Source organism: Octopus sinensis, linkage group LG2, assembly GCF_006345805.1.
Source record: "Octopus sinensis linkage group LG2, ASM634580v1, whole genome shotgun sequence".
In the NCBI taxonomy this organism is placed as follows: domain Eukaryota; kingdom Metazoa; phylum Mollusca; class Cephalopoda; order Octopoda; family Octopodidae; genus Octopus; species Octopus sinensis.
The window spans coordinates 161,063,219-161,082,057 of NC_042998.1; the positions used below are offsets into that span (position 1 = coordinate 161,063,219).

Genomic DNA, 18,839 nt, shown 5'->3' on the forward strand with positions numbered 1-18,839 from the left:
CACAATTTTCTTTTAAATCAACAAAACACCACTTACACACCTGATGTCACAGAGAAGGTACAAGAAATAAATTTTGAATGATATACAAAAAAAAAAAAGAACTAACTGGAAGATATGACTTTTGAATATGCTACCATAGTAATGGTTATATACATTATATATGAAGAGTTACTTATTGGTGAAAATAGATAGAAGTGTCTATGAAATTTGAGCTGTGATAAAACCTGGCAAAATAAGCTACTTTGCTGGCACATAAACTGCCATCTATATAGAGTTGACATAATCAGATATCTAGTCTCCATTAGCTATTTTTTAGTGTCTGCTTTTATAGCTCTGGTTTATGTTGAAGCTCTATTGTTTTAAGGTTAATTGTGGCTGTTTCTGTAAAGGAATATATGAAAGCATCATTAACATACTTTCTATACAGAAAGCTATCTCCTGGTAAATAAAAGTTGGGATGGGAAAGAAAATATTTAACAAATAATATTTGGTCAAAATTCTGTTATATCTTATATCAAAATAGAGCAATCAAATTAAAAAACAATCAGTTAGACGTTTGAAGATACTTTGGCAAGGAAGCGAAATCTTGCAAGAGATCCAAATACCATATTTTCTGAATGTTATAGTTGTCATAAGATAATCAGCAACTGCAACTACTCTCTACTCATCTCAAAGGTATATTATACAAATACATAAATATATTTATTCATGAAATAAACTAAGCAAAATTTCCTTTGATTTTTGTTAACTGATACTGTACATAACAGAACAGAAAATTGATATCTAAATATTTCTCAATTTAGAGGAATATGGTCTGTATTTGAAGAAAGTTACTGATTTGAATTCTATTTTTGATATCTAATTCAACTTTTACAACAAGAGGTGAGCCACAAAATCTATTCTAAAATACTACATGCAGTTTATGCAGTTTCAAGGGTCAAGATATCTGTTAGGAACATTTTTTAGAACAATAACAATTATTTTCTTGAATAATTCTGTTTTCCTCTCTCTCTCTCTCTTTCTCTCTCTCCCTACACACACACGTTGGTGGTGGGGTTCAAGATAAGATTAAACTAAATCAGACAAAAAAAAAATGTTTATTTTAGCACATCTGTTCCATTTTGATAACAGTTATGAGAAAAAAGTTTATTTCCTCAGCATTGATTTGATTGTCTTCTAACATTGACATTGTAATAACAGAAACTTTAAGGGGAATATAAATGATCAGGTTAACACCTAGAAGAGATTATTACAAACTGATAGTAATGATCACAAATCAGCCATTATTGTAATGATTAAAGAAAACAAACAGGAATGTAAATATTAGAGGTAAAGGACAATCCAATGAAACATTTGGTCAGAAACTAAAGTTCCAGGTTTAAATGTAAACTACTTGTACAAAACAAAAGTAGTCTATTGTATGTAGAGAGGTAGAATGAAGCGATAAAGGTCTACAGGTATCATAGAATTGCGATCAACATTTTCTAACTCACTGCAGTTAGAAAATAGCACAACAAGGTTGGGCAGAATGTATAGAAGGGTAGGAGCAGGTTAATAAGAATAATAAGATTGGGTACTCTTTCATTTTAGAAGTTCAGATATAATGTCTGATAATAAACATAATTAATCAAAAGCAGAAGAATAAATGACTAACTGAATTAACTCTAAATAATTGGCAGTAATTTCAAATATATTTCATCAAATTCTTATTTGTATGAAAGCCATAAGCATATAATAAAATAAACTAATATAGAAGAAAAGAAAAAATGAAAACAGCATCATCCAAGCACTACAGTATATGTCAAATCTATGGCAAGTTTCCAAAAGAATTTACATCTTTCAACTTTAAAAACATATATGTTATCCATTTTTATTATAATCTTTCTTACTTTAAGCCTCCCGCTCCACCTCTTTAAAATGTTTATTACATTTGATTTAAAGAGATTCTAACTCATATCTACTACCTTTCTATCTGAAGCAGATGTCTTAAATTCTGAGACTAACAACAGTTGAGGACGAGAAGGAATTGTACCTAAACTAAACTAGAGCACGATATGAAGTAATGACTAGCAGGTGTATGCACAAGCAAGATGAAAAGAAATGGAGTTAGAAATGATGCAAACTAAATTAAAATTAAGAAAAAAAAAATTTGAGAATTAAACAAGAAAAAGATTATTATAAACACTAATGCATGTGTATGCATGTGTGTATGTGTGATCATAAAAATTAAAATCAGTAAAATAATATATAAAAGGAAATATATATATATATATATATATATATTCATTTATTCATTTAAGTAGTTTTACAAAATATTCTTTTCTTTTCTAAGGTAGTTCAGTTTCTTAGTCAGCTGAGGGTGGGATGGGGAAACACAATTAACAATATTCATTGAATTTGTACAATAGTAGAGAAAATTGAAATTTAATTTCTGAGCTCGTGAATCAGTTTGAGTATTACATAAACAAAATCTTCCATCAGAAATATCAATGAAGAAAGTAAAACACTAAATTATGAGGATTATGATTATTTATTATCAAAAGAATTAGAGCAAGTTTGAAACATTTTTATATGCGTGATAAAATAAAGCTATAACCTGAAGAAATACCCAGTGTATAGTATTATCTTATTATCAGTCCATTATTATCTTACAGATCAGATAATGATTTCTATGCATTAATTTCTGATGTTGATGACAGTACTGCTTTAATTTGTTATATCTCTATTGAGACATATGCAACAACTCTATGATGCATTAGGTGACTTACAGAAACCTTTTGACATCAGCCATTGAAGAACTGCTTGTAAAAATTCTCCACATTGAATCAGAATTATAGGGTCAAGTTTGGTTATTGAACTCAGTGAAAAGTTGTAATCATTGCATTTTTTTTAGTCCCAGTTCAGTAGTGATCAAGCAGACTTAATTCATAGGTATATTTAGCAATGACTACTCTATCCTTTTCTTTTCAGGCAATCTTCAGTCTGCGCTTGCATTCTTAAAAGAGAATAAAGTACAATTTGGGAGAGAATTGGCTGCTATTTCTACCAGTTTCACTCAAGTTTTGTTATCATATGGTTATGTCCCCTAGAATTCTATCTTTAACTTGTTTCTGTTCATTCAATGACAAAGAATTTAGGATTTTAGATTCATACCAACTATTATGTAATCTGATGGCCTAGGTGTTGTACAAGTTTAAAACATTGAAAAGAGGACTTATGTAAAAGAAATCTGGCGATAGTCTGAAATAAATCTTAGTAGCAAAGATCACAAAAGTGTAACAGCAACAGGGAAGTGGCCTTGTACATTATGCAGGTATAGTGTATTATTCAAGTAGTCATTCTATGTAATTAATGTACATAATGAACATACAAAAAAATGCATGGAGATTGTTTTGGGCTGCATATATTTTCTGGAACTAATAGATAAGTTCTGTTACCAAGGTAATATAATTACGACTAGAGATAGGATAATAATAGCATCATGGGGAGAGCTGGAAGGGAAGGAATTACAAATATTAGCTCCATTAGAAAAGATAGACAATGTGAGATATGGTCAATGAGTGATGTTATACAGAAATTTAAACAAGCAATGAATGTTGAGGATCTACAACCAATGAAGTTAATAATTACACCAATGGATAGGCATTGTCAATAATAAATATGACAGAGCTACAAGTTCAAAGAGTGATGTACAAAGAAGGTGCTGGTATGTAGGAGATGTATCTATATGTGTGGATGGGTGATGTATCTATATATGTACGGACGTAAGATGAAAAAGTGCACTGAGTTCCAATAATGTGCAAAACCTAAGTAGTAGTAGTAGTAGTAGTAGTAATAGTTAAATCAGACTTTTGCATAACATTAAACGGAAAACTGTTTTAGTGTATATCACTATGGAAAAAATAACATTAGAATGTTAAAGATATATTTTTCAACACAAACTAATCCACACTAACACCTACACATGTGTGTATGTGTGCATGATTGAGTGTGAGTGTGTGTGCAACTGCACGTGTGTGTGTCTGTGTGTAGGAGGTGGCACATGCATACTTACACTTATTACTATTCTTTATATTAATCTATTTGTTTTAGGATTTTTCTTTCACTACTGAATGATCATACACACACACATACAGACAGGCAGACAAACACACACACATACAGACAGGCAGACAAACACACACACACACATACTCAGTCACTGGATCAGATATGGAGAACCAGTGGCATGAAAAATTCTGAATCTGGTACAAATATTGTCATAATTCAAGGTGACATAGATATTTTAATAATAAAGAGCTAAAAAATATATTTCCATAAACAAAAACATATGCTCATCAACTGCATTCAATTTTCTTTTAAAATGAAAGCAAGAAAAATTTACTTAGCAAGATAAACAACTCTTTATAGTTTTCTTCTGTCTAGTTGAATTATGCTCATTATGGTACTCAAAAATAATTAGGTAGAAATCCATTTAACTTGAAATATGCAACCATTTATAAGTAGTCTGAATATAAAATCTGTTAAAAGCATAGCTGTTTAATAAACACATAGATAATTAAATGACATAAAAATGTCATAAATATACATACATATATGCATATATGTGTGTGTATGCTTACACACATGTAGGGAACTGTATAAACATCAATCTATTTCTCTCTCTCATATACATATATTCACCAAATGTATGCTGTTGTGTGTGTGTGTGTGTGTGTGTGTGTGTGTGTGTGTTTTCATTTGTTTATTCTTTCTATAAAAAAACTATTTGTTATGAAGCAACATACAAATAACCGCTAAGTTGCTTTAACTATAAGTTAATTTCTAAATGTGTAAATATGATTTTAGACCATCTAAAATATCTGAATAACACTAGGATTTAGAATAAATATGAATATCTTGATAATAAAGGGAAAGACATAATATTTTAAAGCATCATCAAAAAGTAATTTTAAACAAATCTTTATTATATGAAATTGTTATTTTTTTAGCCTCTTTCTCAACAAATTGTTTTAACACACATACTGTATAAGCAAGAACAACTCTCACTGATTCCTCATTTAATGACAAATATTGCTGAAACTATGATGTTAGGACATGAATTAACGAATTCATAATCTATATATTCTCGCCAGGTTTCCATAGACTGTATTCTCAATTCTCCAATTTAGCATTCCTAAGAGCTCAGGAAATGAAAGGACAATCAGTCGACTAGCTCTTATTGATGAGAGAGCTCGGTGGTAAGAGGCAACACAAATATGAGGACTGATTGGAAATTTAATTATAGGAAATAAAAGGGTATTTTGCAAACATTACCAGCAGCAATAACGGGATTACGATGGCATCCTGTCAAGCTGCTGTCGAAAGATGTTACTGTGAACAGCCAATCAGAGTTATCAGTTTATAAGGTAGAGGGTGGAGAAGTAATGCATTACTTTCTGGTGGTTTTGGAGGAAGGTGGGGAGAATCTATTGCATGGTATTTTTAGATAAAAATTAGGTCCATCTCCATGAAATAATAATATAATTTTTATATCTATCGCAAAACCTTCTGAAAAAATGACTCATATATATTTTTTTTGAACACATTTATTTAGCAAGTGTAAAAATTAGAACACATAAAGAATATGTTATTTTATTTTGTTTTCTTTGAACAAACAAATGGAAGCTATTTCTGTTGTTGATTGATATTTTCACTGCCAAAAATCACTATATCACATTTTCCACATTAGCTTGCTAAACAAATTTACTGACCATTATAAATCTATTGGACACAGTAAATTCTTTGACAATATATAATAAATCCTATATAATCAATGTATCCTTTTTATATCAATAAAATATAATATAATAGATATTTGTATTCATTAGAAGTGTTTGAATGCCATAAAAGATGAGGTAAAACTAAAATTAAAAGAACGAGCAGTTTAGTTTTTGCATGAACTATGAATAAAAAAAAACAAAAGAACAGTATATATACTTATGTGTGCATATGTAAGAATGTATTTATTAGCTGTATCAGTGAACACACACATGTATGTCAATATATATATGTGTGTGTGTGTGTGTGTGTGTATTGCTATTTATTTTAACCAGTTTTAATTTTTTCACATAAAAACATTTAAAGGGAGACTTTGGTAAGTCGCAATTAACTGTAAGCTCACAATTAACTGTAAGAAAAAAAAATAGTCTGGTGGTTAAAAGAAGGCAGTGAGATGCAGTAGTATATTCAACAGATAAATGAGAAACTGAATAAATAAATAGATTAATAATAATAATAATAATTTCGAATTTTGACACAATGCCAGCATTTTTGGAGGAGGAGATAAATTAACCCAAGTGGTCAACTGGTATTTATTTTATCGACCCTGGAAGGATGAAAGGCAAAGTCAACCTTGGTGGAATTTTAACTCAGAATAGACAAAATGCCACTAAGCATTTGGCTTGGCATGCTAATGATTCTGCCAGCTCTCAACCTTAATAATAATGGTTTCAAATTTTGGCTCAAGGCCAGCAAATTCAGAGAAGGGGGCAGGTCGATTACATCAACCCCAGTGTTCTGCTGGTACTTATTTTAACAACTATGAAAGGATGAAAAGCAAAGTCGACATCATCAGAATTTGAAATCAGAATGTAAAGCAGGAAGAAATGCTGCAAAGCATATTGTCCAGCGTGCTAACAATTCCATCAGCTTGCCACCTTAATAATAATAATGATGACAATAAGAGTAATTTGCCACACAAACATGTGACATAATACAGCCTTAATTGTTAAAATCTATTTTAAATTCTATAAATTCTATAAAAAGGCATGGATCTTTTCTACCCTAAACAATACTAAAGAGCCAAAAATCCATGTATTATATTGATTATATCATTACCAAAGGAGAGGTATTCATAAAATATAACATGTATTTGTAGGTTTGTTAAAGCAAATATATCTTTTTTCTAACTCCTCCTGCTACTTAAGATTACAGTCTTCAATTATGTGTCACATTTCTCATTGCTGCTAACAACAATCAAATGGGCACAGCGTCCCTCCCTTCCCAAATGGAAATTTGCATGTAAGTCTAACTTACGAAACAATGCAATCAAGAATTAAAGTAAAAACAATTGCAAGCTGTTTCACTTTGAAGGGGTTCATATAAAATTATATAAGCCACTTTGTTTAAACATTATAATTATGATGCATTAAAAATTCTAATATATTTTCAAACAAAACTCCAATGTAAGAAGTAACAGTTTTTAATATATTGTCTAATGAAATCCTAAACCATATGGAAAATAGTATTCATTAATTGAATTCACCTAACTTTCTACACTTTCCTTCAATTATTAAGAAGTAATTGTAATAGGATAGTGATTTCATCTACAGTAGTGTACATAAATGAGTACAAAATAAAATTTAAAATAATATTCGTAAATATTGTGAGAAACAGGTCAAATATTTTTGAAAGTTTGGTTCCAACCCAATCAAAAGAAATATATTTTTCTTAATGATTTTCTGACCACCTCACCACCAAAACTATAAAAAATAAAAACAAAGTTTGTTCATTCATCACAAACCATAGTGCATCATAGACTGAAGATATTAGTCTTTAAAACGGCTTATAACTTCACAAATGCTTTGTGAGGGGTATTATGTATGTATTCCCATGAAGCCAAAAAGAAGAGAGAGAAAGTAGAAGTATAGATTAAGAGACTAGTAAAACAATGTGAAACAGTTCATGTGAGAAAGGTTTAAGATAGAGAGATTAAGTAGTTCGTTTCTGAATGAAAGTTCTATGCAGAAAACTTTTGGCATCTTTCAAATATAGATGATAGATTGATTTAAAAAGACAAGGAGTAAATTATTGATAAAACTAAAGACATAAACAGTCATATTGGAATTGATTGCCATTTTCCATGCACAATAACAAATAGAAGTTTTATATACATTTAAACAACCCAATACGAAGTGAGCCAACAATGAGGTCCAAAAGTGGTTGCTTAACTAGCAAAAAAATAGCAGTCAAATTTCCTACAAATCTCAGCCTGCCATCTTAAGAAAATAAGTACATGTTAGATAGTGAAGTGTGCGAGCCAAAGTATTAGTAGTTAGAAGCAAAGAGAGAGAGAGAGAGAGAGAGAGAGAGAGAGAGAATAAATCTGGCAAGCGTAGCTAGAGTACCAGTTTCAAGATATACAACAGATGTATGATGACTATGATGAGATTTTTTGTACCACATGGATAAACCTTTGTGAAAAGAAATGGAGGAGTACAACAACTATTTCAACTTAGAGCAGGATTACAACAAACTGAAAATTTCTTTTAAGTGCTGATTTACATTGTTTAGTAATTAGTTTCTTTTCTAATGAAAATAGATAATATCCTAAATACATCGTCAATAATTTGGATGTGTACTTTATGTGGTTTTCAAGTTTTTATTGGACTCCAATTTTTTTTACTTTATTTTTATTCATTTAGATATGAAAAAAGAAGACAAAAAAAAGGAACAGAATAGTCAAAATCGTTATATTAAGCAACTATAAAATATTAAACTGTTCATAATTTTATAAATTTTTATCAATTGAAGAAAACTAAATATCACAAATTAGGTAATTTGACAAACATAAAAAGTCAGTCGACTATAAAATGTTTTAAAGCTTCTAATATTTGTCCAAATGTTAAAGAGGAAGGAAGAGAGAGAGAGTGAAACCATTCATGTATTTAAAAGCTAAATTTATCTTTTTATTGATACTTTGTTATTACACAAAGATAATCATAAGCTTGCTTGAAACGATCATGCAGTCCATAATTGGCTGAGAGTGATTTTCTTTTCTTAAAATAATATTTTTTATTGTTAAAAGCCCTTAGAAATGGGAATGTTTTGTCATGTATCATTCCCATGAAACTATCACCTGAAGAGGTCACAATTCATGAGATGAATTTGGTTCCCAAGCAAATCACGATGTTGGTGAAAGAATAACTGTGAGCTCTTTTTCATACGACACATTTATCATGCTTTGCATTATGTACAGATAATAGATGAATAACTTTTGTAGCAAATGTTTAACAATCCATGGGCTAAGGGATAATTTGCATATGATATAAGTTCAACAGAAAATGTAAAAGAAACCATTAAAAAAGGGACAGATAAAATATGCCACAGATAATCAGAAATATTTCAAATAAACACTATCTTCCTCAAATTCATTTTAGATATCTTAAATGGTTATATATATATATTAGTATTTAGTATAAATATCAATTATTCATTCGCTTATGTAGGATATTATTATTTACAAAACTGCTTGCTTTTTTTAGTTTTGCTAAATTTGTGACAGAAATGACAATTTTCATTAAGATGTCATTATTGCCAAAATAAGAATAATTAGCTTTGTTTGGTGGGTTAAAGATGAAGAAACTTTGACAAATATCAACACAAGATTTATTTGTTTGTTTCATTAAATAAATAAGACACAATGGAACAGATTATAGACAAAATAATTAGATTTGAGGCAATAAATTAATCTTTAATATAAACAGAATGAGCTACAACTAAATCTGTTATCTTCACCAAATAATGAACACTTTTACTTGTGTCATTTTAGCTTTATATAAATGATTGAAATTCACTGGCATAATTGGCATGGTAAATTATTTGAAAACATATAAAGCTTACAATTTGTTGAATAAAAGATAATTTTTAAATGACAAAATTCTCATAATCAAAAATGCATGGCCATTTCCCAATGCAGTTTTACTGTAATGGTGTCTTGCAGTGTTTTTTTTTTTAAATAGATATCTCCTGGTGGGAATTAAAAATCTGTTGTCCATAGGAATGGGAAAGGGACGGTGTGGCATTTTATACTTTTACTAGAGTGATATAAGAACAGCAGAGTTATTAAAATTAGGAATTAAAGTTACTTCCTATTTTATAGTACTTGTAAATATGGCCAAAATTAATGTTAACACTGCTGCTACTACTACAATAACTACTACTACTACTACTACTACTACTACTACTACTACTAATAATAATAATAATAATAATAACAACAACAATAATAATAATAATAAGAAGAAGAAGAAGAAGAACAACAACAACAACAAGAACAACAACAACAAGAACAACAACAACAACAATTGACTTAGAAACAGAAGTAATTATACATGTGGCACAAGAGCAAGCATTGAAGACAAACTATCTGAAGAGCAGAATTGATAAAACAACTGAGAGTGTGAAATGCAGAATGTGTAATGAGATGAGCGAAACAGTGTGACACATTACTAGTGAATACCCCAAACTGGAACAATGTGAATACAAAAGGCAACATGACAATGAGGCAAGAATGATCCATTGAGAGGTTTGTGGAAATGATGGCCAAGAATGATCAAAGACGTGGTATGACCAAATCCTAGAAGGAATTACTGAGAAAGAGGATTTCAAAATCCAGTGGGATGCAATGTTTCAGTGTGACCATCAGATTAAACATCAGAAACCTGACAATGCTGTAGTGAATAGAAAAGAAAAAAACATGCCTGATAATTAACAAAGCATGTCCTGGTGACAACAGGATGGAAGAGGAAGTGAGCAACTATGATAAACAGAAGTGAGAAATACACAGGTTGTGGGTAATGAAAAAAGTGGATGCGATACGAATAGTGATTGGTGCTCAAATACTAACGTGACTCAAAAACATTGGAGCAAATACGAAGATAAAACACCAATAAAAATCATCATTGCATGGAACTGCAAGAGTTCTCCACAGGGTTCTTGAAGCATGATTAGTAAACAAGTGTCCCCTTAGTCTGCTGGCTGTGGACAGCTGACACTTTCCATCATACCCAGCAAAATAAAGCTAAAATTTTTATGACTTAGTAATCCTTTCTACTATAGGCACAAGGCCTGTAACTTGCGGGGAGTGGGTAAGTCGATCACGTTGACCCCAGAACTTGACTAGTACTTAACCCCGAAAGGATGAAAGGCAAAGTTGACCTCGGCGGAATTTGAACTCAGAATGTAAAGACGGGTGAAATACCACTAAGCATTTTGCCCAGCATCCTAACCATTCTGCAAGCTTGCCACCTTTTTTCATGATATAATAATAACAACAATAATAATTTCAAACAGCAACACAACCTACTACGACTAATAATAAATAACTGCTTCTAAGGCACAAAGCCTGAATTTTTGTGGGAGTGGATTGATGGGTGGATGATCAGTCAATTTTATTCACCCCAGTTCCTGATTAATACTATATTTTGTTAACTCCAGAGGGATAAAAGTGGAAGTTGAACTTGGCAGAATTTGAACTTTAAATATAAAGAGTCATAATACTGCAAGATATTTGTCTGACTCTAGCTACTCTCCCAATGCACCACCTTCACTATTACTATACGTCCAAGATGATTGATTTCTCATCATATCTCTGGTGAGAAATTGATAAGCTTGGACCAATCAGTTTCAAAATCATTGTGCAATCATTTGATGCTCTGCATTCAAATAAATATTTTATTGCACATATAATCAAATATATTGAGTCCTTCTTTGCATAAATGATCTCCTTAATCTCCTGATTAAGGTAATCGTATTATCAACATACACACACACACACACACACACACAAGCATGCACATACACAAATACATAACATATATGTATGTATACATGTGTCACATTACCAGTTTATAAAGCTTATCATTTAAATAAATGTACTGGACACTGGTTGAAAACAATCACATAACAACAGTTCCTTTCCAAATCATATATCGGAAATAAATCAAGTCAGTGTTCTCTAAGACTTAAGTAGCATTTTGTCAATAAAATATTATCATTTTACATGCTTGCATTCAAGAAATTGATTGTAAGCAATTTACTTAATCTTACAATAAATAAATGAATATTAAATAAGGAAAGATCAAATAAGAATTAAGTATTTAAATTGTATTTCCAACATGCAGATACATTTTTTTGAGCAAGTAAATGACAATTGAAGAAAATTAGGAATAATTTTCAGATTGACTGATTAAAATTTTGGGACACTTTCACTAATGACAAATCAGTTTACTTTAAGTAATTAAGAAAGATGGAAATGATGCACTAAAATTAGGCAATTAATTTTATTCTAAAAGATTAATCCATAATTACATTAATACTTAAACAATACTTTAACATTTAGAGATTTTATGCTTATATGTGAATGTATGTGTGTTACATTCTGTGCAGTATATGCATGAAAAGTGCATGTTGTATTCACCAAATATAGGTTAATTTTAATATGTCTGTAAAATGGGAAGACTGAATGGAATATGTTTAAGAAAAAGTAATGTTGTATAATAGTGTAACACAGGTGATGGTGAAGTTTGGCACAGGCTGATTGAGAAAGGGTTGAGCATGATCCATTGGATGTGCAACATGTAATGGTGTGAAGAAGTTAAATGTGAACAAGAGAGGATGATTGGATTGCTGTCTGATTTTAATAGACAGCATGAGATAAGTGAAGAGAGTAAATAGATTGTAGAAGGAACCTTTAATAAAGGTAGATCAAAAACCAAATCAGTGTGGGGTGGGGTGGGGGTAAATAGAGAAGTCATATCTGAGAATAGTAACACTAGGGATATGATCAACATGAATGAATATGTGTTGAAGGAACTTCAACCCAAAGCAGTGTGAAACAAAAGATGATGATGATGATAATGTATAATGATTGTAACCTTGACAATATGGATGATGTTGATTTCAAATAAGAATATCCTTTAAATGTACAGTTAAATCTTTGTGAAATCTAGTTCCTTGATATCATTTAAATTAATATATTAAAATAATTGAAATAAACTGAGACTTATGTATAATAAGAAAAAGTTTTTCACATGTTGACTTATCATCATTGCCAAACTGCATTGCTTATGGAAGTAACCAGTAGAACCCTATATATCAATACTGATCTAGAAATCAAATAAAATTTCAAACTAATATTTTAGTAGAAGGAGGCTATAGTAAATAAAATGATCCCAGTTTCTTATTGCTACTTATTTCATTGGATACAACCAGCTAAAAGATAAAATTGACACCAGAGAGATTTGAAGTGAAAGATTTAAGATTAAATATTGTAAGGCAGTTGCTCTGTTGCTTTATCCAACTCAATGCATTTATGAGACTAATATTGAATGATGAAATAATCAAGTAGGAAATAAATAATGGAAGACAGTGGAAAAAAAGCCATGGGAGAAGGATAAGCAAACAGGATGAGAGGGAGAAAGAGAGAGAGAGAGAGAGAGCTATGGATCTTTGTGATATTTGTGTAATGCTAAAGGATATAACTAATTGCTGTTTTGTTAGAAATGATTTGAGAAAAAGGAAATGATTTGAGAAAAAGTATACAATATAAACACTTTAGTAAATTTGGTTTTTACATATATTTGTGTGTACATATGTATGTAATCAGAATACTGAAAATATCATCTATAGTAATTAAAGCAATAATTAATTTTGTTTTTAAGAGATGTTTCTGATATATATCTTGAATTAATGAATAATCCTCAATGTTTTCCATTGTAAAATTATATCAAGCATTTCAAATATTAAAATAAAATGCACAACAGTAATTTATTAAAATATTATCTTAAAACAAGTCTAAAATAGCCTTCTTCTTGCTGCATTATAGTAATACAATGGTGATATATATCTTATCCCTCTGATTCAGTCTGGTAATATAGATATTAATTGAAATACTTTGCCTCAAAACACTAGTCTCTTGGTAATGGATGACATGCATGTATGTGTGTGTATATAAATACACATAAACACACATATGTACAAATACATGTGTGTGTATGATAGATAATGGGTATATAGATAATATACATACACAGAGGTTGTTTTGTTGATGTCAGTTTTCAAAAATTTAGATCTCTATATTTTAATTTAAGGTTATTGAAAAAGAATACAAGATTCACTACCTTAAGAGGAAAATTCATGGTGACAGGCAGATATTTTCTTCATCACATAATCTGATATATAAAAGTACTATCTAAAACAATAGATAAATAAATACCTAGTGGAAACCTTTAATCAGTAATGAGAATATATCTGGGTTCCTGAGAATTATCCAGATTGACATAAAGACAGCCCACTTTGAAAAATGGTGACAGTAATCTTGTCAAAGATTACTGTCACTTTAGTTTGATTATTTCTCAGAGTCAACTTTAAAGATATAATAACAGCAAAAGTCCTCAGTACGGGTGGTCTTTGTTGACATAATGCCACTAATTAGCAGTAAAACAAAACAATAAAATTAAATGAAAACATATCTAGAGGCATTGCCATAGAGGGGAGGATTTCTTTATGCTGAACAAGATAACTAATCAAAAGATTTTTTTATGCATTTAAAAACATCATCTGTAATGGATACTATCAATAAAGACCCTACTTCCTAAGTCACATGGATTTGCATGTGACTTAAACACTTTTAGAAAAAAAGGTCTCCAATTATAAATAACATAAATATTTAATAATGCAAAAGATTGATTTGTCTTTAAATAAGGGATTGATAGACCATTTATGCTTGATTGGTTTTCTTTGAAAATTATAGCAGTAAAGAAAAAAAGAAAAAAATCAAATATAAAAGCAAGTAATAGAGTGATATGCTTTTTATCAAGACAATCATAATTTGACAACAATTTTGAAATCAACAGCATATCAATGGTGAGTTTATTTGAAGCCCTAACCTTATATGTGTCATACAAATTGGTGAAAAACAAAATTTAAATATTGATCATTTAAAATTATAACTTACAAGAAATTTATTATCCTTAGCAATTGATTTCATTACAAGATCTAATAAAACAATCATGAAGTTACCTAAAATGCAACTCTTTATAAGAATATCCATTTGATTAAACAATTATGTATTTTTCAAATAAACATCACAAAGCAATTGCTTTGCCCAGCATTCTTTGACATAGTGTGTAAGGAATAAATAATTAATAATTTCATTCACTTGACTGGTCTAAAAAGTGTAAACTATTGATTAATAAAAATCATTCCAAACATGGTTAATGATAGAAGTTTTAAATGATTACCAGTAAAGAGAAGACTCAATCAATAAGATTTTTCAGACTTCTTTTTTGAGTGGATAAAGTTGCAGTATATGTGTGTCAATAGTTCTGCATACACTCACAGGTTCATGATTAACAATAATTTAGAACATACATAGGCATGGTGATAGACTGGCTAAAGTACTTCATAGCTTAGTTATAAAGCCTAATTGCATTCAGTTATATGAAGACTTAGAAGATATCAAGAATGGTGCACAAAAGAACTGAAAGATATGGTTTTTGGTAATGCAACTGTGATAGTAATAGATTTGTAATATGGGCACAAAACCACAAATTAATAAGGGGAGGAGTATAGACAATTGAGTTAAGCCCTAATACATTAATCCTAATATTTTATTGAATCTGCCCACTGGAAAGATGAAAAGCCAAGTTGAGATCAGCTGAATCTGAACTCCAAACATAATGAACCAAAACTAAATATAAAAAAAACAACATGCCAGTGCAAGTAAAACAGTCTCAAATGATTTAAATTATATATTGAAAAACTGTACATTTATCTTTATAATTTATGTTGCAAAGAGATACATGATGTCAGAAATGGCAAAAAAATATAATAGAAATTGCACTGGGATTACACATAAAAGTCCTTAGTTTTCAGACCTAAACAAAGTTATTAATTTAACAACAGCTATTTTTAATCATCTTCAAAACATAAAAAGTAAAAAAATCCAAATGTAGGAACTTGAAGAGTTTGTCATGATTTTCATAATTTTTTGCAGGTATAAACAGATGAGTTATAAATGAACTATCCAAAATGTTTCATCCATTTGTCCAAGAAAGTATGAACACAACCATTTCTTGGCTATAATCAATGAGCTCAGACAAGACTCATGTATATGATACCATAATACATATCTCATATGCACTGTAGGAACACATCCTAAATACCCAAAACAAGCTCACCCAACAGATTGTCAAATTTGCTACAATCACTGGTTTATATGTGTATTGTTATTGTTTTTCTCTGCCTTTTCTGTCACTATTGAAATGGCTACTTATGTTCAGAATTAGCAAAATGTCAACCTTTCCAACCCCACCCAATAGAGCCTCTTGTATCTCATTGTCTAAATCTCCAGCTTAACATTTTACCTTCCCAAACCTAGGACTCTCTGGAATTCTTTCTCTGTCTATATTTTTTTTACAGGCATCAACCTACAAAAATTTAAGTTGAACATCAACCACATTCATCCTATTAGCCTTTGTAGATCCTCAAAGATCAAAGATGCTGCCCCTTCCTTGACTAACTATCATATATAAAACTAAATAATCAAGAGTTGATCTAAACACACAGGTATGATATATAAATATTGGTGATTATAACAGAACAGGCTTAAAAAAATAACCAAGAAAGTTCCAGGTAGGAAATGAGGAATAAACGTCATTTGATAGTCAGTAATAAGTCAATGTATCTATATAAATACATATATCTGTGCACATAGTTAATTGCACACAGTATAACTTTACAGTATACCTACATTCAGTTACTTTACCAAAAGATAATATAAACATATTAATTTTATTGTTGAAAAACTTACTTTTAAAGATATGTTATAACTATCTTATTGTGAATTTATATCTATGAATATAGATCTATGAGGTTAAGATACTTGGCTTACAAACTGCACCATGGTTCCTCTTCTACTTGGCTACTTTGAGAATGACTTGATTCTAACTGGGCACATCCTTTCTACTTAAAATCAACAACATTTTATATTATCTCCATTTCCTTCTCATCTTCTTTAAGCCAGACACATCCCTCCCCAATGAATATACACACATACATGCATACACATTTGCACAACTTGGGCCTCTCATAAGCTCACAAGTATACACATATTGTTATGTTCATACATATGTGCACTTACATTGACTAACTCTGCTGCTTACTATTCGTTACTTGCATATTTCCACTCTTCTCTACTCAGAAACAACATACCTTTCTACCATCTTCATTCATTGTTACCATGATTCCCATGATAATGCACAAATTATTTTCTTTCCTGCTCTCTCTCTCTCTCTCCCTCTCTTCTATATCATAAAAATACAAAACCTGTTCCCACAAAATTGACAATTTTCCATTTCTACACGGATGGCAAATACATTTACATGAAATTTTACATTTTGCTTTTTTTAACTGAATGGTCATGATGTAAGACCTTATTATAACATTGGTACACTGCTAATAGCAACTATGCAATTCTTACAAACTACTAAGAATACAGACTCAAAAGAGTGAAAGGAACAGGATATGAACTACCGACCTCTTGGCTGGCTGTCAGTTATAGTATCAACTCAACCATCTAAGTTCACCTATTTATATACACATACACTAGCAGAGGAAGAACAAGAAGGAAAGAAATAAAGACAGAGTTTATTCACAGCATTTACATCCATATGATTTACATACTGTTGTACTACAAGTAGTTTATACAAAGCTTCACTCAACTGAAATCAGTGTTTGATGAATAGTATGTTTCATGATGACAGCAAAATCATTCAATAATATTGGGAGGAAGAAAAAGTCAAAGTCAAGATTAGAGAAATAGAATATTGACTTTAAATGAAATTGAATTTGTTGTAGGACTCTGATGGCCTTCTAGATAATATTTTTTGATTGTGGGACCTACATTCATTTTCTTATTCTTGTAATGCAAATATATACACACATTTTTGCATTGCAAAAAGAAAAATAAATAAATAAATAAAAATTATTACAGCTTTAAAACAGTAAAATTTCCATTGAGAAAGGAATCTTCCTCTTCCTACTCCCAACCATTTATTTATTTATTCATATATTTATTTACTTATTTTTTCCAAGAGCAATAAATTCTGTTCTTGGCTGCTAGCGATGATAGAGGAAAACATTCTTGCACAGATTGTTTCTCCACTATTTCTCTTTACTGTGATGAAGCAAGTAATGGAGATAGGCATGTGTGTGTGTGTGTGTGTGTGTGTGTGTGTATGTATGTATGTATGTATGTATGTATATATATATATATATATATATATATATATATATATATATACAAATATATGTGTGTATACACACACACATATATATATATATACATATATTGTGTTCATTTTTAGAAACAGCAATTATCAAAAAGAAAAATCACTAAAAGAGCTTTTAGAAAGCAGTCTTTCTCTCTTTCAGGTCCCAGTTACTTAACATTAGAAGCAAAATGTAGAACTTCTCCAACAAAGTTTGAAGCTTGTGTAACATAAGCAAGCAATAGATGTTTCCCTATCGAAGGATTTAAAAAAAAAAAGGCAGGGAAAAGAAGCATTACATAAATATGTACCTCAAGTAGTTTCACAAACTGAAAATTGAAATAGATATGAATTCCAATCAGTTTTGATGCTTATAATTTCCATACCAGGATTATTCTATTATTTTGGTATTATTTCACTTTGTTTCTATTTGTTTAAAGGTTATTGTTAATTATACAACAGGATAGTCATATAGGATGCATTTGTCACTGAGATAACACAAAATTACTCAAATAACACCACCAACAAAACCTATTGAAATCACTTCTTTAGTGTTTTAAGCATTGACTTATATTTATACCATTATTGATTAAGTTCAAAATCCAAAGTGACAGGGCAGACATTGAGTAAGATGAGCAAATGTTGAAGTGACAGTAAATGCAGTAAACAGCTAAAAAAATTCTTGCCTTTATCAGGCAACATAACTGAGTAATAGCAACGCCTACTCATTTTTAAAGCAATAGT

At 30.2% G+C, this 18,839-nt stretch overlaps 1 protein-coding gene across 7 annotated transcripts in view; it reads right to left on the bottom strand.

Annotated features, from left to right (window-relative positions):
- The window catches only part of LOC115232597 (zinc finger protein basonuclin-2-like), a 202,639-nt gene that overhangs the window by 120,791 nt on the left and 63,009 nt on the right, over positions 1–18,839 (bottom strand). The gene's annotated exons all lie outside the window — the stretch shown is intronic.